The sequence below is a fragment of the Talpa occidentalis genome, unplaced genomic scaffold, assembly GCF_014898055.3.
Source record: "Talpa occidentalis isolate TD23 unplaced genomic scaffold, MPIMG_talOcc4v2.1 talOcc4.11, whole genome shotgun sequence".
NCBI classification, from domain to species: Eukaryota; Metazoa; Chordata; class Mammalia; order Eulipotyphla; family Talpidae; genus Talpa; species Talpa occidentalis.
In genome coordinates this window covers 92,168,596-92,184,224 of record NW_023601104.1, presented here as the reverse complement: position 1 = coordinate 92,184,224, position 15,629 = coordinate 92,168,596, and positions in this window count along the sequence as shown.

Genomic DNA, 15,629 nt, shown 5'->3' with positions numbered 1-15,629 from the left:
ACGCGGAGGTGAAGTCCTCGGTCACCCCGAGATGCAGGAGGGGCTGCTTCTGGGATCTGGCATTCGTTACTCAGCTGTTTAACAATTTTGCATTGAGACTCCACTTTGCGCCAGGAGCTGGCAGCTAAGACAGGAGCCAGGGCCGGGTAGACGGTCCCTGCTGAGTGCTGGGGGCCGACGGTGCAGCGAGGGAGAGGGGATTCATAAACAAACTGCACAGTTGATAATACTTCCTTTCAGCTGTGGTCAGAATTGTGAGGAAGAAACAGTAACGGGCGTGACTGGGCTGGGGAGTCAGGAGCTCTCTGGAGGAAATGATCCCTGCACGGAGGACGCAGAGCTCACCTGCACCCCAGGGCTGCCCGGAGCATTGCTCCCCTACACACTTTCCATAAGGAGCCCCGTCCTGACCGCCCCCTGAGCCCTTCCTCACTCTCAGCCTGAAAAGCAGCTTCTTCCTTTCCCTGAAAACATGGGCCACAGACTCCTGCCACCTACTAAACACCCACTGGCCGGGCCTCTACCCCGCCACTGCCTCCCTGCCTCTTGTTACAGATGGCCTGTCTGTGCCCTGACAATTGCCAGCCTTCCCTGTGGAAGCAGCCTGGCACCTACTCAGAGACACTGCTCCTTGCTCCCCCACGTCATCCATTCTTGGCTCCCCCTGGATCATTCCCATCGGATACAAACTGTCTCTCCCATCTTAAAAGCAAAACAAGAAAAAAAATTAAAAACCATTCTTGGCCCCACTTCTCCCTCTACCCGCCACCCTAGGTTTGCCACAAAACTCCGCACAAGACATGTCTATATTTGTCGTCTCCAGTTTCTCTTCTCTTGCTCTTTCTTGAGCCAATCAGGTAACACTTTCTTCCTCTACATTCCTTTCATGGCCTTAGTCAGTGAGCTCTGCCAGTGACCTCTAGGTTGCTAACCCCAATGGTCATTTCTGGTCCTCACCTGACTGATCTCTGAGGAGCATCTGACCCAGGTGGTCACTTCCTGTTCTCTGTGCTTCCTCCCAGGCTTTGGGGACCCACTCTCTTGGTTGCCGACTTTCAGTCTCCTTTGGTGGCTTGTTTCCTTGCTAGCTTCTGAATGTCAGAGGGCCCCATGGCTCAGTCCTTGACATCTTCTTCCTTCCCTCTATCCTTACTCTCTTCATGAGAATTGCACTTGGTTTCATGATTTTAGATAGTTTCATGATCTTAAACAGTATTCTTCCATGTACACATGATTGTGCATAGTTTAGCTATATAGATATCACACATCTTCTGTGTCTGTTAGGACGCATCTCTGTACCAGAATTAAATATTTGATAGTCTAATAAACTATTTGAAATTCAGAAAGTCTAGAACCAAACTTCAAAAAAAAAAAAGAATTGAATTGGAGAAAATATTTGCTTACCATCACAGATCTAAAAGGGCCTAGTGGGCCTCCTTGGTGGTGCAAGGGATTGAGAGCAGCACTTTGGGGCCATCTGCAGCTGCTGCAGCATGAGTTCAATCCCCAGCTGGCCAGGGAGCTACCCATATGGAGGGGCAGACCTCTCCTGTCTTGCCCACTGTTCCCCCCAGCAATGTGTTTCAGTATATCTGCCTGTTCTGCGCCCTACTCTGTCTCTGGTAAATCCTCTCACCCCCCACACCTCTGGCCTGTACCTAAGTTCTTGTATGCATAAATAAATTACTCTTAAAAAAAAAAGGGCCTAGTTTCCAGAATATATAAAGAACTCTTATAATTCAACAATAAAAAAGCAAATAATCCAATGTAAAAGTGGGCAAAGGATTTGAGTAGACAGTTCTCCAAAGAAGACTTGCAAATGGCCAATAAGAACATAAGAACATGTTCAACACCATCACTTATCAGGGAAATACAAATTAAAATCACAGTGAAGTACCACTTCATATGCACTATCATGGTTATAAAAAAAAAATTAAAAATAAAAAGGACCTCCCTGGTGGTGCAAGGGGTTAAGCACCACACTATAAGGCAGTCCGCAGCCTCTGCAGTGCGAGTTCCATCCCCAACTGGCCAGGAAACAACCCACATGGCACAGCAGACTTCTCCTGACTCACCCACTGCTCCCCTCAGCAGTGTATTTCAGTCAGTCTGCCTGTTCTGCTCCCCACTCTGTCTCTGGTGGATCCTCGCACACACACCCCAACCCCCTCCATGGATCTGGCCTGTAGACCAGCTCTTGTAGGCATAAATAAATCTTTAAAAAAAAAACAAAAGCAATAGGGCCTCCCCTGTGGTGCAGTGGTTGAGCGCTGGGCTGCAAAGCTGCCTGCAGCCTCCGCAGTGCAGATTTGATACCCAGCCGCCGGGCAAGGATCCCACATGGCGCGCAGACCTCTCCTGCTGCCCGCTGCTCCCCTCAGCAGTGTACTTCGGTCCTTCTGCCTGCTCTGCTCCCCGCTCTGGCTCTGGTGAATTCTCTCACCCTCCATGCTTCTGACTGTACCCAGTGCTTGTATAAATAAATAAATAAATAAATAAATAAATAAATAAATAAATCTTTAAAAAAAATAAGCAATAACAAGATCCTTGTTGGCAAAGATCTGGAGAAATCAAATCCATCACATGTTGCTAGTCAGAAAGTAACATGGTGAAGCTACTTTGGAAAGCAACTTGGCAGGTCCTCAAAAAGCTAAACAGAAACTTACCATATGATCCAGCAGTACATTCCTAGGAAAATACTCAAGAAAATTGAACTCGTATGTTCACATGAAAACGTATCCATGAATGTTCATTGCAGTATTATTCTTAATATTCCAAAGATAGAAACAACCAAGATGTCCATCCACTAATGAATAGATCAATAAAATTTGATGTATCCATACAAAGGAATATTATTCAGCACTAAGCAAGAGTGAAATACTGATACCTGCTTATAATACAGACGAACCTTAAAAGTATTATGTTGAGTGAAAGAAGTCAGACATTAAAAAGGCACACATTATATGAATACATTTATATGAAATTTCCAGCTATAGGCAAATCCATATAGAAAGGAGATATGGGGGTGGGGAGGAATGAGGAGTGGCTAATGGATAGGGGTTTCTTTTTGGGGTCAACAAATATTCTGAAATTAGACTGTATGATAGTTACACAACCATGCAAAATACTAAGAACCGTTGAATTCATTTTATTTTATTATTTTTTAAAAAGATTTATTTATTTATGCATACAAGAGCTGGGGTACAGTTCAGAGGTGTGGGGGGTGAGAGGATTCACCAGAGACAGAGTGGGGAGCAGAACAGGCAGATGGAGTGAAATACACTGCTGAGGGGAGCAGCAGGCAAGAGAGGAGAGGTCTGCCGCGCCATGTGGGTAGCTCCCTGGCACCCCGGGGGTTGAACTCATGTTGCAGACGCTACGGATAGCTTCATAGTGCTGCGTCTTTTATCCCTTGCACCGCCAAGGAGGCCCTGAATTCATTTTTTTTTAATTATTTTTTTTTCCCTAAGATTTATTTATTTATTTATTTATACAAGCACTGGGTACAGTCAGAAGCGTGGGAGGGCAAGAGAATTCACCAGCGCCAGAGCGGGGAGCAGAGCAGGCAGAAGGACCGAAGTACACTGCTGAGGGGAGCAGCGGGCCGCAGGAGAGGTCTGTGCGCCATATGGGACCCTCCTCTGGTGGCCGGGGAGCAGCCGAGGATCGAACCGGCGCTGCAGAGGCTGCGGGCAGCTTCGCAACCCAGCGCTCAACCGCTGCGCCACCGGGGAGGCCCTGAATTCATTTTAAAGGGGGTGAATTTTATGGTAGTGAATTATATCTCAATAAAAATTTATCAAAAGAAAAAAGAAACTGAACTCTTTGTCCTTCCCCAAAACCTTCTTCACCTAAAGCCTCTCCCAGCGATAAATTCCCCACTTTTCAGACCAAAAATTTTGATGTCATCTGGCTTCTCTTATTTTCTCATACTCCACACCCAACCCCACTAGAATATCATAATGTTTTTTTTCCTTCAAAATATACCAAGGCTCCAAGCACTTCTCACCCGTCCTACTGCTAAGACAAAGGAGGAATTTCATCTCATCCCTCATTTGTGCAGGGGATGCCTCCGTCTTCCTGTTTCTACCCGTGCCACCCTAAGGCAGTTCTCAGCACTGCACTGGGGGCTCCCTTTTCAAGTACAAGTCAGGTTCTGTTCCTCGGCTCAGAACTCTGCCAGACTCTCATTTTACACCACAAAAAGTTTCCACTATGTCCTTCTTGGCCCCCATGGTTGCCTCCTTCGTCACGTCATTCATCCAGTTCTATCTTCTGCCAACCTCTCTCACTCAACTCCAGCCACTTGAGCTTCCTCACTCCTGGGATACATGAGGTAGCTCCCATCCAGGGCCTTTGCCCTGTAGCTGCCCTCTGTCTGGAAGAATCTGACTCTGGATCTCTGCTTGCTGAGCCCTACCTATTCCTGCTTTGAGTCATTGCTCTGCTGTCACTTTCTGGAGACCTACACCTCCCTCCTCTCCCCAAGATTCCACTCTCCCTTATCCTGCTTTGCTTCTTTCCCATGTGTTCTCAGCACTGTTCACATGCATATAATTTACTTATTTTTCTATTTTATTTTCTTTCCTACCCCTCACCCCCTTGTATAAGACCCTCATGGGAAGGGGCATTTATTTGCTTTGTTCACTGGTGTATTCCAAGAGCCCAGAGCAGCATCTGGCACATAGTATTGCTCAATAAATATTTGCTGAATGAATGAATGAATGAGCTCTGTAGGACGAGAAGGAGTTAACCAGGAAAAGTGTTTGAAAAGGGTAATGGAGGAGAATGTTCTGGGCAGAGAAACAAGTAGAAATGCCTTAACAAAGAAAGAAAAAATAACATTTGCTCATCAAACAGATGGCATAAAATCGCTTGATAAAACTTAACAACCATTCATGATAAAGACAGACTCTTTTTTAACAAATCCTAAACACACTCAGAACTGACTTCTTAACTTGATAAAATGTTATCTGCCAGAAACTTAAAGCAAACACCATATGTAACGGTGGAGCCTGAGAAGCATTCCCACGATCCAGTTGTCCTTCTGGCATTTGGTAGGATCCCACTGCTCAATCCCTTTGGAAGTTAGGCTTGGCCATGGGACTGGCTTTGAAGTGCTAGTGAACAGAACATGAGTTACTTCAATGTGGACGCTTCAAAAGCCAGTGAGTAATTCACCCTGCCTATTCCTCCTTCCCTAGTGATGATGGAAGCAGATGTTTCTGCGAGCACAGGGCCTCTATCCATCAGCTCGGGTCTCTGAGACACAGCATAAGGGGCTCCTCACCCCGCCCCATGACTTGTGTTGGCTATGCATTATACGCAAGAAAGAAATTTTTATTGTGTGAAGCCACTAGATTTTGAGGTTTTTATTGCAACATACCTAGAGTTCTCTTGAATAATAAACTCTATACAATCGGAAATTAACCAATGCCTGTGCCCTTCAGGATTACACTGGAAGGTACTACTAATGCAATAAGGATTTAAAAACAAATAAGAGCCTTAGTGATTGGAAAGGAAGTGGACAAGTTGCCTCCTATTTGTGAGGAACTGGTGATCAACCTGGAAAACCTAGAACGATTGGTGAGTTTTGCAAAGTGACTGGACTCTAGGTGAATATTTATGTGTCAAGAGCTTTTAGCAATAACATAAATAATAATATATATCAGCAATAACAATGTAAAAATGTAATAAATTGTTGAATCTCATTCACCATAGTAACAAAAACTATGAAATACTCAATAATAAACTAATTAGAAAGATATAAGACCTTTAGGAAGAAATCAATAAAATTGTATTGACAAAAGAGAGGCCCAGATAAAAGGAACAATATATTATATCCAATAATGGGATGACACCATTGTAAAGATGTCAGTCCCCAGACTAATTAGAACTTCAACGTAATCCCAAAGTACTAAAAAGGACTCTTCATAGAATTGGACAGGATGCTTCTAAAACCCGTGTTTATTCATTCACTTATAAAATATCTGGAGGTCTACTCTGGGCTTGACCCTGTTCTAGGTACTGAGGAGAGGGTGGTGGACAAAACAAAACAAAAAGCCCTTCTTGGAGCTTTCATTCTAGTGGAGAAAACCAGAAACAAACAAAGAAACGTAGATCTCACATAAATATCTCCTCCATACAATAGCATGCGTAATATTTCATAGTGTTTTTATATAGAAGGTTTAAATGTGAAGGATAGCCCTCAAGAAAGAACAAATGGTCTGGGCTAGGAGCTTGTCTTACCAGGTATAAAGAGATGTTACAAAGCAGATATAAAAGTTTTTAAATAGGGCCTCCCTGGTGGCCTAGGGGTTAAGTCTTAGTGCTATCACTGCCACGCCCTGAGTTCCATGCCTTAACAGTGTATTTCAGTCAGTCTGCCTGTTCTGTTCCCCACTCTGTCGCTGGTGAATCTTCTCACCCTCCGCTCCTCTGGCCTACACCCCAGTTCTCCCTGCGCAAAAAAATAAATAAATAAGTAAACAGATGGCATTAGGACACATGCATAAACGATAGAGTTGCAAAGCAAATTCATGCAGCTGGTGAGACTGACATAGAAGAAAGGAGGCATTTCTTTTTTTTTTTTTTTAAATAATAAATTTTATTTTTATATTCCCCCATACAATTGCAAACGCCCCATTCTGACCCCAATCCTTCCCCTCCCGCCCCCACCCCCCAAAAAGTATCTCTGGTTCATAGTTTTTTGTTGATTTTGATTTTCACTTTCTTATATTCATTTTCCTGGTCCCTTATTTAAGTTTTCTAGATTCCTGCTATGAGTGAGACCATCCGGTATTTTTCTTTTTCTTTTTGGCTTATTTCGCTGAGCATGATCCCTTCCAGCGCCATCCATGTTGCTGCAAATTGCATGTGTTTATCTTTTTTGTATGCTGAGTAATATTCCATGGTATATATGTACCACATCTTCTTGATCCAGTCATCTATTTTTGGGCATTTGGGTTGTTTCCAAAGCTTAGCTATTGTAAACAGTGCTGCTATAAACATAGGGGTGCAGGTGCTCTTTGGAATTGATGTTTCTGTGTCCTTTGGGTAAATACCTAGGAGTGGAATTGCTGGATCATATGGAAGCTCTATGTTTAGTAGGTCCAGAAATCTCCACACAGCTCTCCATAGTGGTTGGACCAGTTTGCACTCCCACCAACAGTGCAGAAGAGTTCCTTTTTCTCCACACCCTCGCCAACATTTGTTGTTGCTAGTTTTTTTAATATGTGCCATTCTCACTGGTGTGAGATGGTATCTCATGGTAGTTTTGATTTGCATTTCCCTGATGACAAGTGATGTTGAACATTTTTTCATATGTCTGTTGGCCATTTGCATTTCCTCTTCAGAGAAGTTTCTTTTTAGCTCTTCTGCCCATTTTTTGACTGGGTTATTTTCTTTGTTGTTGCTGAGTCTCATCAGCTCTTTGCAGATTTTTGTGATCAGTCCTTTATCATTAGTGTTGTGTGCAAAAATGTTCTCCCAGTCGGTGGGGTTTCTCTTTGTTTTTGTTATTGTCTCTTTTGCTGTGCAGAAGCTCTTTAATTTGATGTAGTCCCAGCTGTTTATCTTTGCCTTCACTATCACTGCTTTGGGTGATGTGTCTGTAAAGATGTCTTTGATGTGCAAATCCCGTAGTGTTTCGCCTATATTTCCTTCTATGTATTTTATGGTTTCAGGTCTTATGTCTAGTTCTTTAATCCATTTTGAGTTGATTTTTGTGTATGGTGTGAGGTAGTGGTCAAGCTTCATTCTTTTGCATGTAGCGACCCAGTTTTCCCAGCACCATTTATTGAACAAACTTTCTTTGCTCCAATGCATAGTCTTTGCTCCTTTGTCAAAGATTAGTTGACCATAAATCTGTGGGTTTATTTCTGGATTTTCTATTCGATTCCATTGGTCTGTATGTCTGTTCTTGTGCCAATACCATGCAGTTTTGATGATTATGGTTTTGTAGTATAGTTTGAAGTCTGGGAGTGTGATGCCTGAAAGGAGGCATTTCAAACCAGCAGAGCAAAGATGAATTCTTCCATGTGGATGTTTGGATAATTGACTTAATTTATGCTGGGGGCGGGGGTGGGAATTGATTCCTACCTATCCCGGACGCAAACATGAATCCAAATTTAAAATTCTAAAATTTAAAAGAAGAGAAGAACCTCCAGTGTTAGAAGAAAGTATCAAAGGATGTCAGTATCATCCTGAGGTGGAAAGCGCTTTTCAAATATTCCTAGTGAGGCAGCAATATAAATTAGTACGTTTTGGAAGGCGATTTTTCAGAACTATTTGAAGTGGAAATATATGACTTATCAGTTCTACTTCCAAATATTTAATCTAAAATATCACTTGCCGGGCCTCCCCGGTGGCGCAGCGGTTGAGCGCTGGGTTGCGAAGCTGCCCGCAGCCTCTGCAGCACCAGTTCAATTCCCGGCTGCTCCCTGGCCACCAGAGGAGGGTCCCACATGGCACGCAGACCTCTCCTGCCGCCCGCTGCTCCCCTCAGCAGTGTACTTCGGTCCTTCTGCCTGCTTTGCTCCCCGCTCTGGCTCTGGTGAATTCTCTCACCCTCCCGCTCTTCTGACTGTACCCAGTGCTTGTATAAACAAACAAATAAATAAATAAATATTTAAAAAATAAAATAAAATATCACTTGCCTAGATATATAAGTATATATATGGCTATTCATTGCAGCATTGTTTGCAATATTCAAAATTTGTGAAAAAAATCCAAATTTAGTACCGTATGGAATATCAATATGGAAAGGCATGAATAACAGTAAATTTTTATATTGAAGTATTATTCAACATTTAAAAAGAACTAAATTTACATGCATGATCATGCCAAAACCTATTGTTAAGAAAAAAATAACAGTTCCTGAATGCTACCTCTAATGTGATGCCATTTATATTAAAACACACACACAAAAGAGTACTATATATTAAAGTGTGTTAACTAGGATTCTCCAGAGAAACAAGAACCAATAGGAAAGATAGATATGTAGGTAGGTAGGTAGAAAGATGTATATATGTGTGCTTATATATTTCTATGTATACATACACACACACACACACGTAAGAAATTGACTCAGTTATCGAGGCTGAGAAAGCCCACGATCTGCCACCTGCAGGCTGGAGACCTCGAAATGTCAGTGACATTGTTTCCATCTGAGTCTGAGGGTCTGATAACCAGGAAAATTGACAGGCTAAGTCCTAGTCCAAGGGCAGGAGAAGATTAATGTCCTAGTTCACCACTTAGGCAGAGAGAGCAAATTCTCCCTTCATCCACCTTTTTGTTCTCTGCAGGTCCTGAATGGATTGGATGAGGCCCACCCACATTAGTGAGAGCAGTCTGCTTTGTTCAAGCTACAGATTCAATGCTAATCTCATTCAGAAACATTCTCACACTCACATCAGAAATAAAGTTAACCAAATAGCTGGGCACCTCTGACCCAACCAACTTGACACATATTATCAACCATCACATATGGTAATGGTTAACACCTGTTGAGCCCTTACTGTTGAGCCTGGCACTACCTCATACTCAACATGGGCCATTTTTTAAAAAGATTTATTTATTTATGCATACAAGAACCCAGGTATAGGCCAGAGGTGTGGGGGGTGAGAGGATCCACCGGAGACAGAGTGGGGAACAGAACAGGCAGACTGACTGAAATACACTGCTGAGGGGAGCAGCGGGCGAGACAGGAGAGGTCTGCGGCGCCATGTGGGTAGCTCCCTGGCTGGCAGGGGGATCAAACTTGTGCTGCAGAGGCTGCAGATAGCTTCACAGCACTGTGCTGAACCCCAACCCCTTGGGCCACCAGGGAGGCCCAACATGGACCATTTTATGTAATTTTAGGAACTACACTACTGGTTATTATTATTAATCCTAATTTACAGCCGATAAACCTGGGCCAAAGACAGTAAGTACCTTGATTAAGCTTACATGGCTAGGAAACAGGAGCCCTTGAGATCACACTGTCACAGCTTGATTCTGGAACCCAAGCTTTAAGTCACTATGCTGATCATGTCAATCTCCCAACAGAGGTGCTATCCAGAGGGAGGCAGGGCCTGGACTTGGGGGAGAGAGCAGGCAATAGTCAAATACAGCTCTACAATGCCTATAATGTCTTCACAGAGCAGACTATATTGGTATATTATTTATGCTGTTAAAACTAATTTTAGGGCCTCCCCAGTGGTGCAGCAGTTGAGCGCTGGGTTGCGAAGCTGCCCGCAGCCTCTGCAGCGCCAGTTCAATCCCCAACTGCTGGTGAGGGTCCCACATGGCTCGCAGACCTCTCCTGCTACCCACTGCTCCCCTCAGCAGTGTACTTCGTCAATCTGCCTGTTCTGCTCCCTGCTCTGGCTCTGGTGAATTCTCTCACCCTCCTGCGCTGTACCCAGTGCTTGTATAAATAAATAAATAAATCTTTAAAAAAAATTTTAAAAGTATATATTAAACGTGTAGATACATATAGGAAATGATATAACATATAGAATTATTTTTCAGAACATAATGAGTAGTTCCACAAGGAAGGAGACAATGCTCCCTGAATCTCTAGTGGTGGGCTAGGCCCAGTTTGGTGGGAAGGGGTGTTTGGGAGACTTTCCTCAGGAAATGCCTTTGAGCTGAGCTATGGTTGATACATGTGAGTTAGTCAGCAAGGTTGAGAGGTTGGGTGTGTGTGTGGGGTGGGGGACTTCCTGGCAAAGGAAATAGCATGAGCAAAGGCCCTGAGGGGGCACCTCAAATTGCAGGAGCTGAGAAAAGACAAGTGTGTTGGACCTTAGAGGAGAGGGAGCATGATATTAGATGAGGTGAAGAGGTGGGTAGGGGGCTGACCTCATGGACGTTTCCAAGCTGAGGAGGAAAGGGCTGGGAGTTTAATTCTAAGACAGTGTGTGCTGCTGAGTAAGATGAAAACTGGAAACTGATTGGCACTATGGAAATCCTGGAGTCACCACAGCAAGCCTCTTAGGGTAGAAGAGGAAATGCTAAGAAAGAAATCGAAAGTGTTGACAACTTTCAAAACACATGAATTGGGAGCATAAAACACACGGGGAGACACTTGGAAGCATGATGTTTGCTGCTGTTGTTATTTTTATGATGGGCGAGACTTCTACACAAAAGACCTATCCTCAGGGTGTTCATCCAAAGCATTGTTTATTAAAACAACAAAAAATAGCAACTAAAGTGTAGCAAGAGATCAATTCATCAAATCACAGAATCTCCAAATGATGGGCTGCCATTCAGCACTTAAAAAATCATACCGTAGAATATCTGATGTCATGGGAAAATGCCTACCAAGGCTAAGTTTAGAAAAGCAAGTTATAAAATAACAAGTATGCTACAACCTCATTTTGAGAGGAGAAATTAAGAATATGTGGCAGGATGTCTCCATCTCTTCCTCTCTCTCTGCCTCTGTGTCTGGTGGTGGTGAGAAAATGGGGGTCTTTTGACACCATGCGGCGTAATAAAAATTATGCCAAAGGAAATGATCCACGTTATCAAAAGAGGTTTATTTATGTTGTGGATGCTCCACGTGGGTACAGGATGTGGGGGGAGGGCAGAAGGATAAGAAGGAAGGCAGGAAATGTGTGTGTGTGGGGGGGACTTTGGGCCCCAACCTAGGCTAATGGTTTACCAAGCTGAGAAAAATGTATTGCTTGTTCTTTAGGTTTTGGAAGAATTTGTGATACATTATAAGAAAGACTGGGGTGGGCGGGGTGGGGGGGTGATATTGAAAAAAGGTGTGACCACCCCACAGTTGAGCAAGAGGCTGATTGATCACTTAGCAAAGCAAGGGAGAGCTTTACTTGCAAGGCAGCCTCCGGCAAGGCAGGGAGTTAATCTCACGTAGGCTTTGAGCAACATGGAGTTCAGGGATGGGTCAGCTTTCAATGTGTTTAGGAATTGGTTGACCTTTGGCCCTAGAAGCAGGGTCACTGGAGTGAGAGTGCTGCTCACCAGTTACGCAGCCAGACGTGTGGGTTGTTAGGACTGCGCACACAGCGTCAGGAGCATGGTAACTGAAGCGAGTGGTGGTAGAAGCTGGGTCTACAACTGGGTCTGAGAGTTGCTTGCTATTATAGCCACACAACAATTAGCCTTCTCCCAAGAGGATGGGGGTGGCAGGGGAGTCGTCCCGCAGCTCAGATGAAGGGTCTCGGTCAAACAGCCAGTGTGCAGATTGCTTCTGGAGCTAATCTGGAGTGGCCGGGGCTGGTTCTAAGGAGGGATCCCAAGAGCACAGTTGGGGCACAGGGGAGAAACGCTCTACCTCCCTGGGTTCTTCTCAGGTCGGTGGAGTAATAAAAACAGCATCAGACAGGTTGGCAGAGGAGAAAGATCTGTTTAATTTGTGCGCATGGGGCAACGGGATGATCCTGCAGGTCCTGCTTTCACTTGGGAAGAGAAAGGTTTAAATCCTAAACCCAGGGACAAGGTGAGGGGGTCGAGGGAGGACAAAGTGTGGGACCTACGTGTGTGGGGGGCAGCATTTTTTTAGAGTTAGGCATACCACTGTTCAGACATTTTGTGTGCAGCTGCCATTTTAGAGTTTTAGGTACTGCTGTTCGGCTGTCCTGAGGATGACAACTGCATTCCAGAGACAGCTAACTCCTTGACTCACCCTCACCCCATCTCGAGTGACCAGTAGTGACCAACCTGGACCATTCCAACCATCAATGGGGGCAAACTAACCATAACTGGAGCTGCATCTCAGCCTGACCAATCAGCTTAGAATTATAGCCGCGGGCATGCCAGAGTTAGTAAATGCACCCTTGTAGCCAATAAGTGATTGCCAACATGATTTCATTTTCTAACCTGCTTGTCACCTTATAAAAGATCCCTGTTTCCTTTGTTTGGGGCTCTCGATAGCCACCACTGTGTCGGTGTGTGTCGTGAGCCCGGACTCGAACCCGTAATAAACTCCCTTTTGTTCTTGCATCGGCCGTTATCGACTTCTTGGGGGCCGTGCTGCTCGATCTTTGGGCACTACAAAAGGAGGGGGACTTCACCTGACAAGGAGAGGTGATTTCACTTTACTCTGAAAATAAAGATGAGTTTCTCAGATGGAGAGAACATGTTTACAGATTATTCTACAACTGGATGATTCACCCCAAAGTACATTTTTCTGGGTCATTAAAAAGTGATTGCCTTTTCAATTAAAAAAAGAGCAAAAGGATTAGGTGAAAGGCAAGCACTTCTCCTTTAGCCTCCAGGGGCTTCATTGCTCCCTCAGCCTGCATGCCAGAGTGGAACATCTTGAGGATGCTGGGGATGGTTTGATCTGAGCACTTGCAGCACCCAGAGTCTTCTGGCTTTGGATGCAGGACTTGGTTCTGAGAGAAGAGTCCCAGCTCCCCTTTGTCTCCCAGGTCTGAGGAGAAGTTGTATTTTCAGTTGATGAGGGAGGACGTTTCTGGGACACCCCCACCCAGGTTCTGATGGGACCCCTCTCTCTGGTGTGATGACCTTCATGACCCCACAAATCTGGCCCAAGGTCCACAAATGAATCAGAGTCTGCAAGACTTCAGCTTCTGCTTGCTCTGTGGCAGCCAGCTGTGGCCAGCTGTCAGCCCCCTGGCCCTCTAGAGACTCTGGGGCTGAAATTCCTTGGGCAGATTTCTCACCCTCTCAGGACTTTCTTCCAGCTTGTCTGGCAAGTGAGAAAACTTCAGAGGCTTCAGAAGAGGGTCGTGGCAGAAACAACTTTGAAAGGGATAAAGAACTCAAGGAGGGAAGGATATCACCATTACAGTCTAAACCTCAGCCCCTCACTTGGGGCGGCAGGCGGTCACATGTCTGTAAACAGCCAGCGCTATCAGCCTGGGCTGTGTGAGCAGAGGATCCCCTTACCGTATTGCCCACATGGTTACTCAGGGGTGGCCCAGGGTGATTGCTGGTGGGGGCAGGGACCTAAGAGGAGAGAGAAGGAGAAGGGCAAGACTTAGAGCATGGGTGTCCGTGGTGGGGGAGCAGGGGGAATCTCTCCTACTCTGAATCGGATTGAAGACAGAGACTGGTTTTCAGAGCTCCTCACAGAGATCAGCATGGTGGCCGGTCCCTCCTGTCACTCAGGTAACACCCTCTCAGGATGAGAACAGGGAGTGGGCCCAACTTGGTGGGGAAGCCCTCAACCTCCTCCCTGCCTGATTGCCCAGCCCACGTGGTTTCCATTGTAACAAAGTTACCTCAGGGACTAAAAACACACCATTTTTTTGGCCTGGAGCCCCAGGGCCTCTGAGGTGGGGCCCACAGACAGCTAGCAGGGGCCCTGCAGCTGCCTCTGTGGCAGCCAATATCAGGGGGAGGAGTGCTCCCGGCTTCCCTCAGGAAAGGGAAGGGTCAGCCTTCTCTAGGAAAACAGCTGCTGGGCTCTAAAGCTGACAGACAGCCTTCTTTCCACACCAAGGCTCTGTCTTGTCACCGCCCTGTCTGGAGCCTTGATTTCCCATCAGAGTTTCTCTTCTCTCGACCCACCCGACCCACCTCACAGATGTCTGGCCTGCTTCTCAGGCTTGGAGCAGACCCAATTCTCCTCCCCTCCTCCCCTCTTCCTCTCCTCTGCTCTCCATCCTGAGGAGATGTGGTGAGGGGTAGAGAGAAAGGCTTTGGAGATAGATCTGGATTCAATTCCCTTTTGGTCATTTACTGGTAAATCTTTGAATCCTGGCTTACTGAACTTTCATGGTTTTGGATAGGCCTGGCCTCAGTTTCTTCATTTGTAAAAGCAGGAGGTAGAAAGGAATTATTTGTAAACTTTCTTTCAGTCTTGAACTCCAACATCTTGTCAGTTTCCTGCTTAAAACATTTTAGGGTCTCCCACTGCTTAGCAAAACCCTAATTCTCTAGGACAGCATCGGGGTCCAGCCTTTCTTCCAGCCTTACCACTTTCTGCTTCATGTACAGTGAGCATCAGATATCGAACCTCTTGAAAATCCCTCTACAGCTATAGGTTTTCCCACCTCTGTGTCTCTGTTAGTGTGTTGCCTCCGCCTGGACCACCTTCCCAGCCTCTCCTCACATCCAGTCTTGTCCATTTTCAAGTCACAGCTCAAATGCCTCCAGCTCTGTAAAGCCATGTTTTCCCCATATGTAAGTCATCTCAGCCATCTCAGCTTCCCTGAGCAGCACTTCATCTGCTTTTACTTAAGCTACTGGCCTGCTTTCCTTCTATTATAATCACCTGCGCATATCTGGTTCTTTTGACTAAGTTTTTAAGTGAAAAGACAGTGCTTATTTGTCTCTTTGTAACTCTAGCTAATCCCGGTATCCTCTGGGCTGCATCTCTGCCTCTTGTCTCATCTAGTGAGCCTCTCGAAGAAAGCCAGGCCCTCAGCATTAGGGAAGTGTGGCAGCACTTCCCCCCAAAACCCTTCCTTCACCCCTGATTTAACCTAATCATCAAAAGCTCCACAGCCAGCGCCCTCTTTAGCCACAACCCTGAGGTCTGTTTCCCTCTTCCTGCGTGTCCTCTCTCTCTTACTTCTTAGGTAAATCAGCTTAGCCTCTCCAGCCAAGATCTTGCTCCTTATTCTCCTCCTTCCCTTTTTTTTTTTTTTAAAGATTTATTTATTTATGCATACAAGAACTGGGGTCTAGGCCAGAGGTGTGGGGTGGTG